The sequence below is a fragment of the Moschus berezovskii genome, chromosome 21, assembly GCF_049115385.1.
Source record: "Moschus berezovskii isolate FMDL1 chromosome 21, NW_MosBer_1.0, whole genome shotgun sequence".
NCBI classification, from domain to species: domain Eukaryota; kingdom Metazoa; phylum Chordata; class Mammalia; order Artiodactyla; family Moschidae; genus Moschus; species Moschus berezovskii.
In genome coordinates, this window is record NC_142480.1 from 40,297,745 (window position 1) to 40,320,514 (window position 22,770).

Here is a 22,770-nt window from a genome sequence, read left to right on the forward strand (position 1 = left end):
AGAAAAGAAACACCAAGTGTAAGGAACAAAGTAAAGAATTGGAACAAAGTCAAGAATAGCAGTGGACTCATCAGAAACAAAGCAAGTTAGAAGGCTATAGAGTGACGTTTTAAAGAGCTGGGGGAAAATACCATCAACCCAAAATTGTATACAAAGTGAAAATACCTTTCAAAATTGAAGAAAAAAATAAAGATATGCTCAAAGTAAAGCTGAGAGAATTTACTGCCAACATATTTGCACTACAAAAGAAAAAAAAAGTGATCAAGCAAAAGAATATGACCACATATTTAAACACAGAACCTGTGCAGAAATGAGGACTTCTGTAAATGGAATGGTTGAAGGTAAATTAAAAATATGCATATTTTTAATGTTTAATTGAATAAGAGATAAATGCCTAAAGCAGGGTTGGGAAACTTTTTTAAGGGGTCACATTTTTGATGGCTTGTGAATTCTAGGGTGTGTGTTGAAACTATATTTGACCTTTGAACAACAAAGGTTTGAAGTGTGATCATCTCCTTATATGCAGATTTTTTAAAAATAGTAATGCTAAAGTATTATATCATCCTTATGTTGAATGTATGATTGAATCTGTGGATGCAGAGGAACTGCATATACAAAGGAATGACTATAAATGGATGGATTTTCAACTGCATAGAGAGTCAGTGTTCCTAAGCCTCCTATTGTTTAAGGCTCAGCTAAACTTAGCTCTGCTGCTATACTACATCCATAAAAAATACATAAATGAGTGGGCATGGTTATGTTACAATACAGCTTTACCCACAATGAGATCCTTTATCCTGTAGTGTGTCAACCCCTGCTCTAAATTAAAGCATAACAATGCAGAATGTGTTTATAGAATATGCAAAAGTAAAAAGTAAGACAACAACATTGCAATGAATAGTATGAAGGAATTGGTAATATACTACTGTAAGTACATTATTTGTGGAGCAATATAATATTACGTTAAGGTAGACTGATTAAAAAATAAAGCCTAAGGCAATGCTAAGATTTTCAGTTCAGTTCAGTTCAGTCGCTCAGTCGTGTCCGACTCTCCGCGACCCCATGAATCACAGCACGCCAGGCCTCCCTATCCATCACCAACTCCCGGAGTACACTCAAACTCATGCTAAGATTTTAAAGAGGTGTAAATAAAATAAATAAATAAATAAAGAGGTGTAAATAATAAATTAATAGAGATGGTAAATTGAAATCATATAATGCTCTGAATTAACAAGACAGAAGATAGAAAAAGAGGAAAAGAAAAACAAAGAACAGACGGATCAAGTAGAAAATAGCAAAGAGGATAGATTATAATCCCCAAACACAAAAAATGATACTAAATGTGAAAAGTCCGAAACCACTAATTAAAATATAGAGATTTTCAGAATAGATATAAAATAAAGACCTAAGTACATGCTGTTTTCTAGAAGCATACCTTAAAAATAGCTACATAGATAGATAAAAACTAAAAGAATGGAGAAAGATATACAAGTAGTACCGCCCAGAGAAAACTCTAAATTAATGAAAGCCAGAGTAGTTATATTAATTTCAAGAAAAGCAGATTTCATAAAATGAGTGATTATCAGTAATATGAAACCCAAATCAGTTCAGTTCAGTTCAGCCCCTCAGTCGTGTCCAACTCTTTGCGACCCCATGGACTGCAGCACACCAGGCCTTCCTGTCCATCACAACTCCTGTAGTTCTACACAACCCAAATAGATCTATGCTTAATTTAAAAATCAAATTCACAGTTTAAAATATTCCCAAAGAGAAACACTAGGCAGAGATGATTTCTCTGGGATGAATTCTACCAAATATTTAAAGAAAAATTGATATGAGTTGTATAGAATTTTCTCAAGAATAAAACTATTATTGATTACTTCCAAACACTTAATGATGCCAGCATTATCCTAATAACAAAACCAGACAAAGACATTACAAGAAAAAAGTACTGCTGATCAGTATCCCTAATGAACATAGATGTGAAATCCTCAAGAAAATGCTAGCAAATAAAGATTATCAATATATAAAAATAATACCTCACAGCCTAGTGGATTTTATCCCAATATGTAAGATCATCACCATTTAAAAAAATCTATCAAAATATTTCACGTTATTAACAGACTAAATAAGAACAGTATTTGATCTTCTCAATAGATATAGTAACAGCATTTGACAAATTAAACATCTGTAATACTGTCTGACTCCATTTACAGTGTTTGATATTTACTCTTTTCAACTCCATCATTTCCCCTTTTCCTTCTGATTCACATCTTTGAAAGCTGATAAAAAAGCCTGTGTGTTCCTCCCATTGGTGTCAGTGAAAAGTCCAAACAATGCAAGCACTGGCCAGTTAAGTGTGAATTCCCACCATAGCCCCATGCCCTAAGCACAATAAAATTCCCAAGCCACTTAAGGACCTGCTTGGGAGCCTGCTCTGTTCTACCCAGAAAGCCTTCATTATGCAATTAATAAATTTTTCTTACTCTTTTGATATATGTTTGGCATCATCTGAACCAAATGATAAAATTTTGATATATGTCTGACATCATCTGAACCAAATTTTGGTTGGAATCTATCTCCTTTATATAGAGTATCCACAATGACATCCATTCACGATAAAAACTCTCAACTAACTAAGAATAAAAAGGATACTTTTCAAATGAAGAATAAACAAACAACAACAACAAAACATAGAGCATCATATTTAAAAGTGAAAGAAAAAAAATGTCCTTTCCCTTAGACTGGGTACAATGCTTGGATGGCCTCTTTCACTGTTCCTAGTCAACATGAATGAAGAAGGAAATGCAACCCACTCTAGTATTTTTGCCTGGAGAATCTCATGGACAGAGGAGCCTGGCGGGCTGCAGTTCATGGGGTCACAAAGAATTCGGACATGACTAAGCACACATAGTCAACTTGAAAAGTTTTAGCAAATGTAACAAAGCAACAAAGAGGGATAAAGATGGAGGAGATGAATAAAACTATTCCTTTTCATAGGGATATATGCAAGGAAAAATATCAAAGAATCTAGAAAAATCACCTAAAACTAATAAATGAGCTTCTCAAGTTCACAGTACAAAAAGTCAACCTTAAAAAGTTAGTTGTGTTTCTATATAAAAGCAATGAATGATTGAAATTTGAAATTTAAAAATCAATACCATGTACAATAACACCAATAATAGAATATTTTAATATGAATCTAACAAAATATGTTCAAGATCTGCAATTTGAAAACTAAAAAATGTTGATGAATCAATGAAGACCTAAACAAATGGAAAGATATACCATGTTCATGGGTGGGGAAACATAATATTGTTTAAGATACCAATTTTCCAAATTTGAACCATATATTCAATGAAATTAAAAACAATAATTACAGCAAGTTTTGGGGATGGATATTAACAAGCTTATTCTAAAGTTTATACAAAAAGCAAAGAAACTAGTTAATTCAATTTCGGGGAAAAACGAACATAGACTACTCATACTACTGTATTTCAAGGATTACTATAAAATTACAATATTCAAAATAGTGGATGTTGGTAAAAGGATGGACATATAGATTAATAAATAGGATAAAGATATGAGATATATTAGACAAAGATATCAGAAATAAAGCCAGACAAATACAGTCACCTGATTCTTAAAAATATAAAGGGCAATTCAATGTAGAAAAGATAGACATCTTACACACAGGTTTTATAAAAATTTTATGTCCATATGCAAAAAAGATATGTCTTCACTCACATCTTTCTATTAAATAAAGCTGTTCAGATAGTGAAAATAAAAACACAGATTCAGTTCAGTTCAGTTCACTCAGTCGTGTCCGACTCTTTGCGACCCCATTAATCACAGCACGCCAGGTCTCCCTGTCTATCACCAACTCCTGGAGTTCACTCAAACTCATGTCCATTGAGTTGGTGATGCCATCCAGCCATCTCATTCTCCGTCGTCCCCTTCTCCTCCTGCCCGCAATCCCTCCCAGCATCAGAGTCCCTTGCAGTGAATCAACTCTTCGCATGAGGTGGCCAAAGTATTGCAGTTTCAGCTTTAGCATCAGTCCTTCCAATGAACACTCAGGATTGATCTCCTTTAGAATGGACTGGTTGGATCTCCTTGCAGTCCAAGGACTCTCAAGAGTCTTCTCCAACACCACAGTTCAAAAGCATCAATTCTTCGGCGATCAGCTTTCTTCACAGTCCAACTCTCACATCCATACATGACCACGGGAAAAACCATAGCCTTGCCTAGACGGACCTTTGTTGGCAAAGTAATGTCTCTGCTTTTTAATATGCTATCTAGGTTGGTCATAACTTTCCTTCCAAGGAGTAAGCGTCTTTTAATTTTATGGCTGCAATCAGCATCCACAGGATTTTGGAGCCCCCCAAAATAAAGTCTGACACTGTTTCCACTGTTTTTCCATCTATTTCCCATGAAGTGATAGGACCAGATGCCATGATCTTAGTTTTTTGGAGGTTGAGCTTCAAGCCAACTTTTTCACTCTCCTCTTTCACTTTCATCAAGAGGCTTTTTAGTTCCTCTTCCCTTTCTGCCATAAGGGTGGTGTCATCTGCATATCTGAGGTTATTGATATTTCTCCCGGCAGTCTTGATTCCAGCTTGTGCTTCTTCCAGCCCAGCGTTCCTCATGATGTACTCTGCATATAAGTTAAATAAGCAGGGTGACAATATACAATAAGCACAGATTAGGAGAAAAATATTCACTATCACATTTCTGACAACAGACATGCATTCAGAATAGAAAGAACTCTCAAAACCCAACAATAACAAAACAAACAACCTAATTTAAGTTGACAAAAGTTCTGAAGAGATATTTCGCTAAAGAAGATGTGAGGGTGGCAAGTAAACATGTGAGGTTTACTATCTTTATCCACTAGTGAAATTGAAATTACAACCAACCCTCCCTATCTGAGAATTCAAGAAGATGGAAAATACAGCACATGGAAAACACTTTGCAATCTGTGGTTGGTTGAATCTGCCCATGCAGAATTAAGCACCAACTGTAAGGGATTTCAGCATGCAGGAATGGTGGTATCTTTAGAGGCCCTGAACCAAACCCCTGTGGATACCGAGTGATGACTATAAAATCACACACACCAAAAGATGGCTATACTTTGTGCTGACAAGGATGGAGAGCAACTGAAACGCATACACATTGTGGGTGAAAATGCAACTTTGGGGAAAAATGTAACAGGTTTATTATTTTTATTGAAATTTTCATTGAGATAAACATAGATTCACATGCAGTAGTAATAAATAATAAAGAGATATCCCTCATATGTTTGCAGGAGTTTCCAACATGGTGACATTTTGCATAACTATAGTGTAGTATCACAACTAGGATATTCACCTTCATACAAACCACTGACATTGTTTAGATTTTCCATCTTACTTATTCTCATTTGTATGAGTGTGTGCTAAATTCAGGGGAATTTTATCACCCTTGTATGCTCTTTATCCATGGCCTTCATCAACACACTAAGAAATCACAACACAACAAAGATGCCTTCTGTTGATCTTTTAAAACCCACTTATTTCCTCACACCCTACTTTCATCTCTAAATTCTGGTAACAACTAACATGTCCTTCATTTCTAAAATGTATTATATTTTAAAAGTTATATAAATGTAACCTCATACATAACCTCCTACATAACCTCAGGGGATTTCTTTTTTTATTCAGCATAATTTCCTAGAGTTTGTAAATTGTTACATGTGCTAATAGTCATTTCCTCTTTATTAGCAAGTAGTATTCCATGGTATACTTATATCAACCACAGTTTATTTAACCTGTTGAAGGGCATCTGAGCTGATTCCAGTTCTTAGCTGCTTTAAATAAAGCTGCTCTTATTATTAGAGGTCAGTGATCACGTTATTGTGACTCTCTTGATCATGAAGATCTTTTTTGTACAGTTCTTCTGTGTATTCTTGCCACCTCTTCTTAATATCTTCTGCTTCTGTTAGGTCCCTACCATTTCTGTCCTTTATCGAGGCCATCTTTGCATGAAATGTTCCCTTGGAATCTCTAATTTTCTTGAAGAGATCTCTAGTCTTTCCCATTCTGTTGTTTTCCTCTATTTCTTTGCATTGATCACTGAGGAAGGCTTTCTTATCTCTCCTTGCTATTCTTTGGAACTCTACATTCAGATGTTTATATCTTTCCTTTTCTCCTTAGCTTTTTGCTTCTCTTCTTTTCACAGCTATTTTTAAGGCCTCCTCAGACAGCCATTTTGCCTTTTTGCATTTCTTTTCCATGGGGATGGTCTTGATCCCTGTCTCCTGTACAATGTCACAAACCTCCGTCCAGAGTTCATCAGGCACTCTATCAGATCTAGTCCCTTAAATCTATTCCTCACTTCCACTGTATAATCATAAGGGATTTGATTTAGGTCATACCTGAATGGTCTAGTGGTTTTCCCTACTTTCTTCAATTTAAGTCTGAATTTGGCAATAAGGAGTTCATGATCTGAGCCACAGTCAGCTCCTGGTCTTGTTTTTGCTAACTGTATACAGCTTCTCCATCTTTGGCTGCAAAGAATATAATCAATCTGATTTCGGTTTTGACCATCTGATGATGTCCACGTGTAGAGTCTTCTCTTGTGTTGTTGGAAGAAGGTGTTTGCTATGACCAGTGCATTCTCTTGACAAAACTCTATTAGCCTTTGCCCTGCTTCATTCCGTGCTCCAAGGCCAAATTTGCCTGTTACTCCAGGTGTTTCTTGACTTCCTACTTTTGCATTCCAGTCCCCTATAATGAAAAGGACATCTTTTTTGGGTGTTAGTTCTAAAAGGTCTTGTAGGTCTTCATAGAACCGATTAACTTCGGCTTCTTCAGCATTACTGGTTGGGGCATAGGCCTGGATTACCGTAATAATGAATGGTTTGCCTTGGAAACGAACAGAAATCATTCTGTCGTTTTTAAGATTGCATCCAAGTACTGCATTTCGGACTCTTTTGTTGACCATGATGGCTACTCCATTTCTTCTAAGGGATTCCTGCCCACAGTAGTAGATATAATGGTCATCTGAGTTAAATTCACCCATTCCAGTCCATTTTAATTCACTGATTCCTAGAATGTCTATGTTCACTCTTGCCATCTCCTGTTTGACCACTTCCAATTTGCCTTGATTCATGGACCTAACATTCCAGGTTCCTATGCAATATTGCTCTTTACAGCATTGGACCTTGCTTCCATCATCGGTCACATCCACAACTGGGTATTGGTTTTGCTTTTGCTCCATCTCTTTATTCCTTCTAGAGTTACTTCTCCACTGATCTCCAGTAGCATACTGGGCACCTACCGACCTGGGGAATTCCTCATTCAGTATCCTATCATTTTGCCCTTTGATATTGTTCATGGGGTTCTAAAGGCAAGTACACTGAAGTGGTTTGCCATTCCCTTCTCCATTGGACCACGTTCGGCTGTGGTCCATGTGATCAGATCAACTAGTTTCCTGTGATTATGATTTCAGTGTGTCTGCCCTCTGATGCCCCCTCGCAATACCTACCGTCTTATTTGGATTTCCCTTACCTTGGTGGTGGAAAATCTCTTCACAGCCGCTCCAGCAAAGTGCAGCCGTTGTACCTTACCTTGGGTGAGGGGTATCTCCTCAAGGCCTCCCCTCCTGACCTTGAACGTGGAGTAGATCCTCTCGGCCCTCCTGCGCCCGCGCAGCCACCCCCTGTTTGACGTGGGGCAACTCCTCTCGGCTGCTGGGCCTGGCCTCAGGCGTGGGGTAGCTCCTCTTGGCCACGCCTCCCTGCCTGATCGGTTGCGCCGGGGCCGGCGTCTCTCGCGTCTGCAAGATCTTCACGAGCAAGATAGTCACGATAACGTGATCACTGACCTAGAGCCAGACATCTTGGAATGTGAAGTCAAGTGGGCCTTAGAAAGCATCACTACGAACAAAGCTAGTGGTGGTGATGGAATTCCAGTTGAGCTATTTCAAATCTTGAAAGATGATGCTGTGAAAGTGCTGCACTCAATATGCCAGCAAATTTGGAAAATTCAGCAGTGGCCACAGGACTGGAAAAGGTCAGTCTTCATTCCAATCCCAAAGAAAGGCAATGCCAAAGAATGCTCAAACTACCACACAATTGCACTCATCTCACACGCTAGTAAAGTCATGCTCAAAATTCTCCAAGCCAGGCTTCAGCAATATGTGAACTGTGAACTCCCAGATGTTCAAGCAGGTTTTAGAAAAGGCAGAGGCACCAGAGATCAAATTGCCAACATCTGCTGGATCATGGAGAAAGCAAGAGAGTTCCAGAAAAACATCTATTTCTGCTTCATTGACTATGCCAAAGCCTTTGACTGTGTGGATCACAATAAACTGTGGAAAATTCTTCAAGAGATGGGAATACCAGACCACCTAACCTGCCTCTTGAGAAACCTGTATGCAGGTCAGGAAGCAACAGTCAGAACTGTACATGGAACAACTGACTGGTTCCAAATAGGAAAAGGAGTACATCAAGGCTGTATATTGTCACCTTGCTTATTTAACTTATATGCAGTGTACATCATGAGGAACACTGGGCTGGAAGAAGCACAAGCTGGAATCAAGATTGCTGGGAGAAATATCAATAACCTCCGATATGCAGATGACACTACCCTTATGGCAGAAAGTGAAGAGGAACTGAAAAGTTTGGCTTGAAGCTCAACATTCAGAAAACAAAGATCATGGCATCTGGTCCCCTCACTTCATGGGAAATAGATGGAAAAACAGTGGAAACAGTGTCAGACTTTATTTTTTTGGTCTCCAAAATCACTGCAGATGCTGATTGCAGCCATGAAATTAAAAGACGCTTACTCCTTGGAAGGAAAGTTATGACCAACCTTGATAATATATTAAAAAGCAGAGACATTCCTTTGCCAACCAAGGTCCGTCTAGTCAAGGCTATGGTTTTTCCAGTGGTCATGTATGGATGTGAGAGTTGGACTGTGAAGAAAGCTGATCGCCAAAGAATTGATGCTTTTGAACTGTGGTGTTGGAGAAGACTCTTGAGAGTCCCTTGTACCGCAAGGAGATCCAACCAGTCCATTCTAAAGATCGATCCTGGGTGTTCATTGGAAGGACTGATGCTAAAGCTGAAACTGCAATACTTTGGCCACCTCATGCGACGAGTTGACTCACTGGAAAAGACTCTGATGCTGGGAAAGGTTGGGGGTGGGAGGAGAAGGGGACGACGGAGAATGAGATGGCTGGATGGCATCACCGACTCTGTGGACGTGAGTTTGAGTGAACTCCGGGAGTTGGTGATGGACAGGGAGGCCTGGCGTGCTGTGATTCATGGGGTCGCGGAGAGTCGGACACGACTGAGCGACTGAACTAAACTATTATTAGAGGACAGGTTTTTGTATGAACACTAATTTCCATTTCTCTGAGATAAAAGCTCAATTTCTGGGTCATATGGAAATTGTACATCTAGTATTCTGAGAAACTGCCAATGGTTTTTCAGAGTGGCTGTACCATTTATATTCCCACCAGCAAAGTATGAGTGAAGCAGTTTCTCTGCATTCTCAACGGTATTTTGTGGTATCACATTTTATTTTTTTTAATTTTTTAAAAATTTTTATTGGGGGCTAATTATTTTACAATATTATATTGGTTGGTTTTGCCATACATTGACATGAATCCGCCCCGGGTGTATATGAGTTCCCCCTCCCGAACCCCCCCCGCACCTCCCTCCTCCCCTTATCCTCCCTCTGGGTCATCCCCGCATACCAGCCCAGAGCATCCTGTAACACGCATTGACCCTGAACTGGTGATTCGTTTCACATATGATAATATGCATGTTTTAAATTTTGGACATTTTATAGTTCTATAGTGATATTTCATTGTGGTTTTAATTGGCACGTCTCTGATGGCTGGTGAGGCTGAGCATCTTCTCATGTGCTTCATTGCCATGTCTGTTCATACAGTTTGCCAATTCTCTAATTGGATTTTCTTTTGACTGGTGAGCTTATATCTTCTAGCTACTAATCTGTTGCAAGATATGTGATTTGGAAACGTTTTATCAGTCTGTTGCTTGTATATGCATTCTCCTTAGAGGGGTATTTATCTTGCCCATTTTTTTTTTTTTTTTTTGGCTTAGGACGAGATAGAAACCTTCATTTAAAAACATTCTGTTCCTTTAAAAATATATACAGAGTAAAGGATTTGGATAAGATATGATAAAATCACAGGAAGCAAAGCCAAATTCTGATACAATAGAGGAGAAACTGGTGACACTTAGAAAATCAAAACCAGTTATAGCAGTTACAAGAGGGTCAAAGCAAATAGATATTGGGACAACAAACCACATCAAATTTCCCTCAAGCCCTCCACCTGGTGTTTTTGTTCCATAAGTTAATAGACAGCTCATAAATTTCAAGTTATGTAGAGTCTTATTTCTACCCACCTCACATAATGGTGAAGTCATTTATTTAATATCAGAGAAAAGGGATTGTCTCCACTCAGAGAATACAGTAGGAGAACCACTTGCTCAAAGTGACTGAAAATTCTTTGGGGAATAAAATCATCTAACCTAGGAAGCATAGTTGATATCCAGGCATGTGAAAGTCAGGTGTTACCTCAACTCAAACAAAACTGAATTCCTTTCTGTTTGCCAGGAGTGTCCCTGGGATCCTTGGTAGGTAGGTAAGCAGCCTTGTAATCCTGCATGGGGTTTCTCTCAATCCAGAAGCCCATGCTTTCTTGTTGTGCATCAAAAATCTGAGGAGTGAACTGTTGACAGGTGGTATTAGGAATGTAGCAAGAGAGAAGAGAAATGGCTGCCAGTGATAATACCTGTGACCAGTGCTGCTAGGAAGCACTGATCTTGGCTGAAAATACTAAATTAGGAGTGTTTTTCGAAATCTCTGGCACCCAAGACCATTGGTTTCTCCCTTTACAAGAGAAACGTTGACACGGTCAGTATCTATCTGGGGGGACAAAGGAGAGTTGGTGTGAAAGGAGTTCTTAAGAGGAAGCCTGCGCCAGTGAAACTTGATTTGACACTCTTTCCTCCCAGAAGGCCTATGGTGCTTCTTGACCCTGTGGGGGTCCCAGTGACCCCTGGGACTCCGTGGCATTTCTTGAGGGACCAGGCCAGCTGGGCTTCTTTCAGTCCCCTTTCCAGTGTGACTCTCTTGAACCTTTCCAAGCTCAACTGCTGCTGAAGCTCTTCTGTTTTCCCCCAGATGTGCTCTCTGATGGATCGGAGTGGATCATGTTCTTAAGTAGTTTGTGAAATTCTTTGCAGAGCTCCTGAGAAATGTCCAGAAGATTCCCCTCATGGATGTGATGCCTCATGGTGCCAATGGTGGGTAATGACTCTGCTTCTCCAGCCACTACAATGGTCAATCCCAAGACAAATATTTCTGCTTTAGAAAGGTGCTGATAATTCTTTTGCAAAATCTCATTATCCAGGAAGTGATTGTGTCCCTCTTCCACTTTGGATTTACTTATTGATGTCACATGACCCAAGTCACCAATTCTATACATCACATTGGCAGAGAGAAACCAATCAGCTTAATTTTCAACCTTTTTATGGGACTATGAGAAAGTCACTTTGCATCTTATGACAAAGGAAGTTGTTACTAGGTATGATGTCCAGGTGCACCATGCCAGAGTTGTGGATGTACTGAAGCTCAAGGGAAATCTATAGAAGGATATCCTGGAGTTTGGGCTCTTGGAAATGATTGCCAGACTCTGCATTTTCAGATATAGCAGCCGACAAGCTCCCACCATTGCAGTATTTATTCTGAATGATCATGTGGTCATCTTGTGCTGACGCAGAGTAGTAAGGTACCATATGGAAGTGATACCCCAGCACCGCATGGGCATAAACTTCACGCATAGCCAAATTCTCATCTGATAATCCTCCCACAGTTTTCATGGAACATTTTGTTGTATAAACACATCCATCCAGCCTCTTAGTGCACTTGTGGACTGTTCCAAATTCCCCAACCCCATTTTTTTCTACCTCCAAGAAATCTTTTTCATAGCGGGAAGCCATATTGGTTTCTCATACAACACATCTCTTGGCAGGGAACACTTGTTCTACCTTGTCTTCTCTTCTCTGGACCAGCTTCCTCTAGATCACCTTGGGTTTTCCTCTTGCCATTGAATTTAAGGAATTGTTTTCTAGGACTCCAGGGTGAAGGGATTAATGTTGACCAGAGACATTGAGGTCATCTCACCAGTGAAGGGGCCAGATGTGAGCTTCAGATGCTTAGAGCTTCAGGAGGGGAGCTTCCCTGTTGAAGAAATCATAGGCTGGCTCACCTGGCCTCTGGGAGTGAAGAGGTTCTCACAGAGTGGTGGCTTGCCCTTGTCTGGTGGGTCCGGTGCTTCAGGATGTGTGAGAGAGTGATCTGGACTCACTTGGTCTTTTCCCTGAAATATACTGAAGTCACATGCATTACTAAGGGGCAGTTCTAGAGGTATAAGCTTTGCCTTTGAATACTAAACTCCAGATTTCCCTGGGGTTTGACTTGGAGCCGCCTTTCTCGCTTGTATTTCCTTCTGCCCTTTGTTCTCATGCTCCTCTTCACAATAGAAGTTTAATCTCTGCTTCGGTTCTTTGTTCTCACGGTTGTCACTCTTCTCAGCCAAAGAACTTCACAACCTAGGCAAGAAGAACTATCAGGAGGAAACACTACAGAACTGCAGAAATGCGAAGAAAAGTATGTAAGCTGTCAAGTTCCCCAGTGCTAGCCTGGCTTTCCTTCTTCCAACTAACAGCTACATCAAATGTATTTAATTTTGATAAGCTCTGAATTATCAATGTTTTAGTGTCAAGTCAAAGAAAACTTTGCCTAGCCCTAGATTCAGAAGTTTTTCTCCTATATTATTCCAAAACCTTTATAGTTAGCATTTTACATTTAAGGCTATGAAGAATTTTGAGTTAAAGGTCCATTTCTCCCCCTATGGATTTCTCATTGCTCCAACACCATTTGTTGAAGAGGCTATCCCTCCTCCATTGAGCTGTTTTTGCACTGTTGTCCAATCAGTTAAGCATATTTTTGAGGGTCTGTTTCTGATTCTCTATTCTGTTCTGTTGATCTATGTTCATCTCTCCCCAATAACACAATGTTTTGATTACTGTATAGTGAACTTTAATATCAAGTACAATGTTTCTTCTCATTTTATTTCTCTTGTCAAGGTTGTTTCAGCTATTCTAAAGCCTATGCCTTTTTACATCAATTTTAAAATAAGTTGTTTATATCTACACAAATTATTACTAGGGTTTTTACAGGAATTGCATTAAACATATAGATCAATTTTGGGAAAATTGACATTTTTACTATGTTCAGTTTTTCAACACATAAATGTGATACATGTCTCCATTAATGTAGGTCTTCTCTATCTTTCAGCAGTATTTTGTAATTTTAGGCACATAAATAGGACACGGGTTTTGTTATGTGCATGCCTAACATTTCATTTTATTTGGAGTGATTGTCAGTGTTATTGTGGTTTCTACAATTGTTAGTACATAAAAATATGATTGATATTTGTGTGTTGACCTTGTAAACTGGGACCTTGTTGAACTAATTCATTCTAGGACTTTTTTAAAGAGAATCCTTGGGATTTTTACATAGATAATCAGATCATTTACAAATAGAAATAGTTTTATAGCTTCCTTTTTCTGATTAGTGTGCTATTTCTTTTTCTTGCCTTTCTAACAAAATTAATTTTTATTTTATATTGGAGTATAGTTGATTAACAATGTTGTGTTCAGTTTAGTTCAGTTCAGTCACTCAGTTGTGTCCAGCTGTTTGCAACCCCATGGACTGCAGCACTCTAGGCTTCTCTGTCCATCACCAACTCCTGGAGCTTACTCAAACTTGTGTCCATCGAGTTGGTTATGCCATCCAACCATCTCATCCTTCTTTGTCCCCTTCTCCTCTTGCCTTCAGTCTTTCCCAGCATCAGGGTCTTTTCCAATGAGTCAGTTCTTCTCATCAGGTGGCCAGAGTATTGGAGTTTCAGCTTCAGCATCAATCCTTCCAATGAATATTCAGGACTTATTTCCTTTATGATTGACTGGTTGGAATGTTGTGTTAGTTTCAGGTATACAAGCAAATGACTCAGTTATACATATACATATATCCATTCTTTTCCCAGGTATATTATTGCAGAATATTGAGTAGAGTTCTCTGTGCTATACAGTTGGTCCTTGTTGATTTAGTAAATGGCTAGAACTTTCAGTACTATGTTAATAAGAGTGGTGAGAGCTGGTATTTTTGTCCTGTTCCTAATCCTAGGGGAGTAGAGAAGCATTAAGTATAATATTAGCTATAGTTGTGGGGTTTTTTTTTCTGTAAATGCTTTTTATAAAATTCAGACAATTCTTCCCAGTTCTCAATTGCTAAAAAAAATTCTTAACTCATAAATGAGATTTGTAAAATGTATTTCCTGTGTATCAATTAATAAAATCATATGACTTTCCCCCCTTAACTTGTTGACATGATGGTTTGCATCAGTTGATTTCAAATGTTGTACTAAGATTGCATCCTGGAGTAAATCTCACTTGGTCATGGTATATAGTTCATTTTACACTTCGATAGATCCAGTTGCTAATTTTTTTGAGGATTTTTGCATCTAAATTCATGGGAGATATTGGTCTGTAATTTTCTTTTCTCTTATACTATTTTTGCCTAGCTTCAGAATCAGGGTAATACTGTCCTCAAAAAATGAGTTGATAAGCCCTTCCTCTGCTGTTTTCTGAAATGGATTGCATAATATTGATTTATTTTTTTTTAATGCTTTTTTAGAACTCTTCTGTGAAACCCTATGAACCTGGAGATTTCTTTTTCCAGACATTCTAAATTGCAGACTCAATCCCTTTAATGATTGTAGATATATTCAGATGACCTATTTCATCTTGCATGAGTTTTGTAGTTTGGGAATTTTATTTGGAATTGGTCTATTTCTTCTAAGTTGTCAAATTTATGAGTAATCGCACAAACCTTCCCACTGTTATCTTTTTAATGACTGCAGACTGCATATTGAATAATAATATCCTCAGTTTCATTCCTAACATTGATGATTTGAATTTTCTCCCTGTATTTTTTACAGACTTGCTAGAGATTCATCAATTTTATTGATTTTTTCCCCCAAAGAACCAGCTACTTGTTTCATTTATTTTTCCCATGTCTGAAATTTCACTGATTTATCTTATCTTTATTATTCCCTTCATTTCTCTTGCTTTGGATTTATTTTTATCTTATTTTCATAGCTCTTGGGTAGGAACTTAGGCTATTTAGACCTTTCCTAATTTCTAATGTAAACATTTAGCAGTATACATTTCTCTCAATGCTGCTTTGGCTGCAACCCACAAACTTTGATATGATATTTTCACTTTCATTCAGTTCTATGTGTTTTCCAATTTTCTTTCAGATTTCCCTTTTGACCCAAGAATTATTTAGAGTGTTGTTTACGTTCTGCATGTATAGAGATTTTCCTGCTGTCTTTCTACTATTAATTTCTAGTTTGAGACTCTTATGGTTCTATAATCACAGTACACTCATATTGAACACACACTCGATACAACTTTGGTTCTTTTGTATTTAGTGAGTCTGATTTTTGGCCCCAAGATAAGGTTTATCTAGGTGAAACTTCCAAGGGAACTTGGGGAGGGGGTTGCTGTGTGTATTCTTTTCTGTTGTTTTGTGGACTGTTCTGTGTGTCAGTTACATCCTGTTTTTTGTGTCGTTCAAATCTTGTGTCTCCTTCCTGGTTTCATAGTCAGTGGGGATGGGTGTTGAAATCTCCAACTATAACTGTAGATTAGTCTCGTTCTCCTGGCACCTCTATTAGTTTTTGCTTCATGTACTGTGAAGCTCTGTGATTGGCTAATTCACATTCAGGATCACTGTGTCTTTTTTGGTGGATTATAAATCCACCAATTATCATTATGGGATGTCCTTCTCTGTCTCTGGAAATTTTCTTTGCTCTGGAGTCTACTTATATATTAACCTACTCAATCTTTCTTTTAAAAAATATGTTTACATGGCATTTTTCCCCCTCATTTCAACATACCTATGTCATTGAATTCAAAGTGAATCTCTTATATAAAAATTTGTAGTTGGGCCCTGTTTTTTCTTTTTTTATTTCCACTCTACCAAACTCTGTCTTTTCATTGGTATATTTAGACCACTTGTATGTAGGGTGTTTATTGATATGATAGATATTAAGACTGCCTTTTAAAAATGTTTTCTGTTTGTTTCCTCTGGTTCCCATTCCCCTGTCTCTTTTCCTGCCTTCTTGTGGATTTTGAACACTTTTTAGGATTCTACCTTGATATATTTGTAGTGCTTTTGGGAGTAACATTTTATATATTTTTCATTCTAGTTGCTCTGAGTAGATATTACAATACAGATATGTGACTTATCATAGCTACTGATATCACTGTTTTACAACTTGGTGTTATGTGTGGAAACTTCAATTTCAGTTAGGTACTTTGCCCCATTTTTAAAAACCATTGTCTGGGTGTCAGATGGTGTTACAGTTTTTGTTTCAATCATAAAATATGATTTATAAAGCTCATTAAGGATAGAAAAATAATGTCTATATTTTTACTTTTACCATTATTTACCTTCATTTATCATTTCCTTCCGTTTGATGTACTTGCTTTAGTGAGTGAATGAAAGTCGCTCAATCGTGTCTGACTCTTTGCGACCCCATGGACTATACAGTCCATGGAATTCTCTACGCCAGAATGCTGGAGTGGGTAGCCTTTCCCTTCTCCAGGGGATCTTCCCAACCCAGGGATCCAACCCAAGTCTCTCGCACTGCAGGCAGATTCTTTACCAGCTGAGCCACAAGGGAAGCCCAAGAATACTGGAGTGGGTAGCCTATCCCTTCTCCAGTGCATCTTCCCAACCCAGGAATCGAACTGGGGTCTCCTGCATTGCAGGTGGATTCTTTACCAACTGAACTATCAAGGAAGCCTTGATATCAGGGAAGTACTTGCTTTAATCCCTCTTTAAGAATAGGTCTGCTAGCACCAAATTCTTGTTTTCCCTCATCTGACAATGTTTTCATTTTTCTGTATTACTGAAGGATATCTTCAATAGATACAGAATTCTTGGTTTTTGACAGATCGTTTCTTTCAACTTGAAAAATCTTGTGCTACTTCCTTATGCCTCCATGATATGGGTTCCAATAAGAAGGGTGAGGGTGGGATGATTTGGGAGAATGGCATTGAAACACGTATGTTGTCATATGTGAAACGAATCACTAGTTCAGGGTCAATGCATGTTATAAGATGCTCGGGGCTGGCATGCGGGGATGACCCAGAGGGAGGATAAAGGGAGGAGGGAGGTGGGAGGGGGGTTCAGGAGGGGGAACTTATGTAAACCCGGGGCGAATTCATGTCAATGTATGGCAAAACCAACCAATATAATATTGTAAAATAATTTGCCTCCAATAAAAAATTAATTACCAAAAAAAAAAAGAATTGTGTTGTTATTTGAGTTGGTGCTTCCTTATTGATAATGAATTGTTTCTCTCTGCTTGCTTTCCAGATATCTCTCTTTGGTTTACAAAAATTTCATTATGATGTATCTTGAAATGATTATTTGGATTTATCTTGTTTGGATTTTCTTAGCCTTATGGGGCGTCAAGTTTGTCACTTTTGCCAAATCAGAGAAATCTTCAGCCATGATTTTATTTTTTCAAAAAAAAATTTTTTTTTTTATGTGGACCATTTTTAACGTCTTTATTTAATTTGTTACAATATAGTTTCTGTGTTATGTTTGGGGTTTTTTGGCCATAAGGCATGTGGGATCTTAGCTTCCTGACCAGAGATTGAACCTGCACCCCCTGCATTGGAAAGTGAAATCTTAACCACTGGACTTCCAGGGAAGTTCAAGCTATTATCTTTTCTAAATACTCTTTCTGCCCCATTATCTTTCTTTTCTCCTTCTTGGACTTTGATGAAATGATTGTTGGATTCTATGTTATTTTCCCACACATCTCTGAGGCTCTATTCACTTTTTTCCATATATTTTCTCTTTGATGTTCAGATTGGCTGAATCTTATTGGTACATTTTCAAGTTCACTGATTCTGTCCTCTGCAATTTCCATTCTACTATTGAACTCATCCAGTGAGTTATTTTTTTCTCTGTCCTGTATTTTTCAAATCTATAATTTTCACTGGGTTATTTTTGTAGCTTTTGTTTCTTTGCTGAAAACTTCAATTTTTTCCATTTGTTTCAAAAGAATTTGTAACTGATTATTGAAACATTTAAATGACAACTGCTTTAAAAGTCCTCTCAACTAAGTTAAAGAGCTGATTCATCTCGTTGGTGGTGTCAGTTAGTTGTCTTTTCTCATTTAAGGTGATTCTTAGTATGACAGGTGAACTTCAACTGTATTCTTACTATTTTCTCATTAGATTAGGAGGCTCTGACCTATTTAAATATTTTGATTTAGCATGCTATCACCCTTTGGAGATTTAGTGTGGGGTTCTTATTCTAATTTTGTGAGTTGTGGTCCCAGTGGCAGTTTAGTGTTCAGAGACTTAGCAGTGTTATTTTCCTGTTTGGTTTATTTGGTCCCCTGAAGATCCTAGTATTGTCAACCAGTGCTGCCTGAGGAGCAGAAGAGGTCTCCCCAGGTGGGACACATAGGCATTTTTTGGCAAGGGAGGGCAGTACCATGTTTGCATACCTTATACACTTCCTCGGTGTTTTTGGGTGAGGAAAACAGTCTTGTGCTCACAGAGACAAAGAGGTTTCAAGGGCCAAATCGCTTGCTGTGACTGGGGCCTGTTTACTTTTTCTACCTATCTCTGGTCTTAGATTGAGGAGAATTGGACAATTTTGTATAAAATTAATCATACACCTACTCTATGACAAAGAGTCCTACTCCTGTGCATTTATCCGAGAGAAACGAAAATGTACATTCACATGAAACCCTGTAATGAGAATGTCCTTGACATGATGAATAGATAATTAATCTACGAAACATCCATCTAATGGAGTACCTTTCATCAACAAAAAGAAGCAAATTATTCATGCATGCCAAATTATAGATGACTTTTAAAAGCATTTTGCTAAATGAAATAAGAAAGATCCAAAAGATAACCTATTGTGTAATTCAATTATATATAACACTGGAAAAGGTAAAATTATAGAAAGGAAAGGAGATCAGAGGTTGTTTTGCATTGGAAGAGTGTTTATTTAAAAGGGTAGCACAGGGGAGCTTTGGACATAATAAAACTGTTTGATATGAAATGGTTGAGGTGATTATGTGCTGGTTGATACAAGACTCTATTCATTTGTCAAAATTAAACCTCATACTGGCCAGAGATGCTCTGAGGGTGCAAACAAAACTGTTGTGTGCACCAGGACCCAGGAAAAGGAACAGTTACTCCCACAAGAGACTGAGCCAGACCTGTGTTCGAGTGTCTCCTGTGGAGGCACGGGTCAGCAGTAGCCTGACGTGGGGACGGGGTATCTGGCTGCAGCAGACCTGGGAGGTGTGGTGTGTGGCTCAATTCTTCAACAGATAAATTGTTTAAAACAGAAGAAAGGAATGAAGAAAAGAAAGGAAGAGATGAACACATGACTTCCAGATTGAAAGAGAAGAGAATATTGGAGACACAGTTAGATGGTAAAATCACAGTTAGATGGTAAATCCCCAGTTAGATGAAGAAATGCAAGAAAGTGCCTATTATAAAAGGTCCTATCTGAAGTTATTTATATTTCTCCTGGCAATCTTGATTTCAGCTTGTGCTTCATCCAATCTGGCATTTTGCATGATGTACTCTGCATTCATTTAAGTTAAATAAGCAAGGTGACAATATACAACCTTTACATATTCCTTTCCCAATTTGGAACCAGTTTGTTGTTCCATGTCCAGTTCTAACTGTTGCTTCTTGACCTGCATACAGGTTTCTCAGGAGGCAGGTAAGGTGGTCTGTTATTCCCATTTCTTAAAGAATTTTCCAGTTTGTTGTAATCCACACTGTTAAAGGCTTAAGCATAGTGACGCAGAAGTAGATATCTTTCTGGAATTCTCTTGCTTTTTCTATGATCCAATGGACGTTGGCAATTTGGTCTCTGGTTCCTCTGCCTTTTCTAAAACCGGCTTGAACATCTGGAAGTTCATGGTTCACATATTGTTGAAGCCTAGCTTGGAGAATTTTGAGCATTACTTTACTAGTATGTGAGATGAGTGCAATTGTGTGGTAGTTTGAACATTCTTTGGCATTGCCTTTCTTAGGGATTGGAATGAAAATTGACCTTTTCTAGTCCTGTGGTCACTGCTGAGTTTTCCAAATTTGCTTGTATATGGAGTGCAGAATCCTCTGTAGGAGCCCCATCTACTTATTTCTCCAAGTCCCAGAAACAGTCCTATTCTTTTGTGGTACAGTTGCTATAGATTTAGGTTTATTAATATGCTTTCTGTGTACAGATCACCAAACAGAAAATCAGTGTCATAATGTCAGAGAATCACTGAATAATGGATTTTGAATATCTATGAATAGTGTAATTTTAAATTTGTTGAGTCATGATATTTGGAGATTATGTTCACTTGAAGGTTTGGATTTGTGCTCCAAAATCACCGCAGATGCTGACTGCAGCCATGAAATTAGAAGACGCTTACTCCTGGGAAGGAAAGTTATGACCAACCTTGATAGTATATTAAACAGCAGAGACATTGCTTTGCCAACAAAAGTCTGTCTAGTCAAGGCTATGGTTTTTCCCGTGGTCATGTATGGATGTGAGAGTTGGACTGTGAAGAAAGCTGATCACCGAAGAATTGATGCTTTTGAACTGTGGTGCTGGAGAAGACTCTTGAGAGTCCCTTGGACTGCAAGGAGATCCAACCAGTCCATTCTAGAGGAGATCAATCCTGGGTGTTCATTGGAAGGACTGATGCTAAAGCTGAAACTGCAATACTTTGGCCACCTCATGCGACGAGTTAACTCACTGGAAAAGACTCTGATGCTGGGAAAGGTTGGGGGTGGGAGGAGAAGGGGACGACGGAGAATGAGATGGCTGGATGGCATCACCGACTCTGTGGACATGAGTTTGAGTGAACTCCGGGAGTTGGTGGTGGACAGGGAGGCCTGGCGTGCTGTGATTCATGGGGTCGCGGAGAGTCGGACACGACTGAGCGACTGAACTGAACTGAACTGAACTAGGGAAGAACAAATCTGATTCCATTTGGATCTATTCCTTTAGCTCTAACACTTGTCCTCTGCTGCCCATGCTTAGTCATACTGGCTCTGTATCTTTCGTAAAAGAATGTTGCCCATAGCCTGAAATATACATGATAGCACTTTCTCAGGGCTCTGACCTTTAAGAGTCCATTCACATAGAGATAAAAAGTTGCAGAACAGAGAATAGCATTTCTTTCGTTGGAGGTTTACAGGAACATTGTGACCTGACCTATGTAGACAGCTAGAAGAACAAAGGACTTCCATACTAAGAAGTTGGTAACAACTAACCACGCCTTAACCACGCCTCTCCCTCACCTGGCCTTTGGAAATGTTTTACTGAAATCAAGCAGAGAGTTCAGGGTGTTTCTTGGGCACAAGTCACCCATTTCCTTGCTTGGCCCTGCAATAAACCTTTCTCTGCTCCAAACTCTGATGTTTTGGTATTTTTTTGGCCTTACTTTGTGTGAGACACAAGAACTTTCCTCTGGTAACACTTGCTGAACATCAGAATCACTACTGTGGAAACCCACAGTCACTCTCACCAAAACCTTAAGCTTTGATTCAAATGTTTCATGACTGCAAACTCACAAATTCCAAGAAATGAGGCATCATGGAATCGTAATGTCTTAAAGATGCAGGTAGGAATGCTAGAACAAGCTGTGAATGCACAAATTGAGAGCATTTGTCTGCCACCCACAGCAGAAATGCCCCGTTGTTAAAGGAAGTCCCCGAGGGGGACTCAGATATTCAAAGTGGTGAGAAAGAGGGAAATATTGGAGTGACCAAAAAGTTTATTTGGGTTTTTCTGTAAGATGTTATGGGAAAACCCAAAAGAATTTTTTGGCCAACGCAATACTAATGTCTTACTCTGTAGTAACCACACAAAGATCATTCACAACATGTGGTGTTATCCTCATTTGTGCGTGCTAAGTCCCTTCAGTCTTGTTCAACTCTTTGAGACCCTATGGACTGCAGCCTGCCAGGCCCCTCTATCCATGGGATTCTCCAGGCAAGAATACTGGAGTGGGTTGCCATGGCTTCCTCCGGATCTTCCCAACCCAGGGATCCAACCCACGTCTCTTATATCTCCTGCATTGGCAGGCAAATTCTTACCACTAGCACATCCTCATTTGAGGGGAGAGGAAATTAAAACCGAGAATGATTTAACGTAGAAAAGTCAGCTGATACTTGCCAGATCCAGGACATTAACTGCTCATGTGTCAGAAGCCTTGATAAATTGCTGTGACAGCCTGGGGTGGGAGTGAGACTGAGGAAGACTCAGCTTCGAACTGGTCAGGGTCCCATTTCAGAAGCCTGCAAAATCTCCCAGGTCGTAATCCACCTGCACCTGCTCACCCTCACTCTCCTGGCAGTTGACTAACTCATGAGGTTTGCAAATAGTCCCTTGTTTACCTCTCTGAAGACTCAATATACCCACAAATCCTTACTTTTCCCCTGCTCAAATCCCAGTGCTCTTCTGAGAGATGATCAGAATTGAATCGCAAATTTGTCTGCACATTAGAAACACCTGCTGATGTTTAAAACCACCAAAAGCCCTGGCCACACCTAGACAAGTAAAACCTTTGTCT

At 38.9% G+C, this 22,770-nt stretch overlaps 1 pseudogene; it reads right to left on the minus strand.

Annotated features, from left to right (window-relative positions):
* Window positions 1–10,939: 10,939 nt before the first annotated feature.
* The window catches only part of LOC129550069 (wee1-like protein kinase 2 pseudogene), a 56,531-nt pseudogene continuing 44,700 nt past the window's right edge, over window positions 10,940–22,770 (minus strand).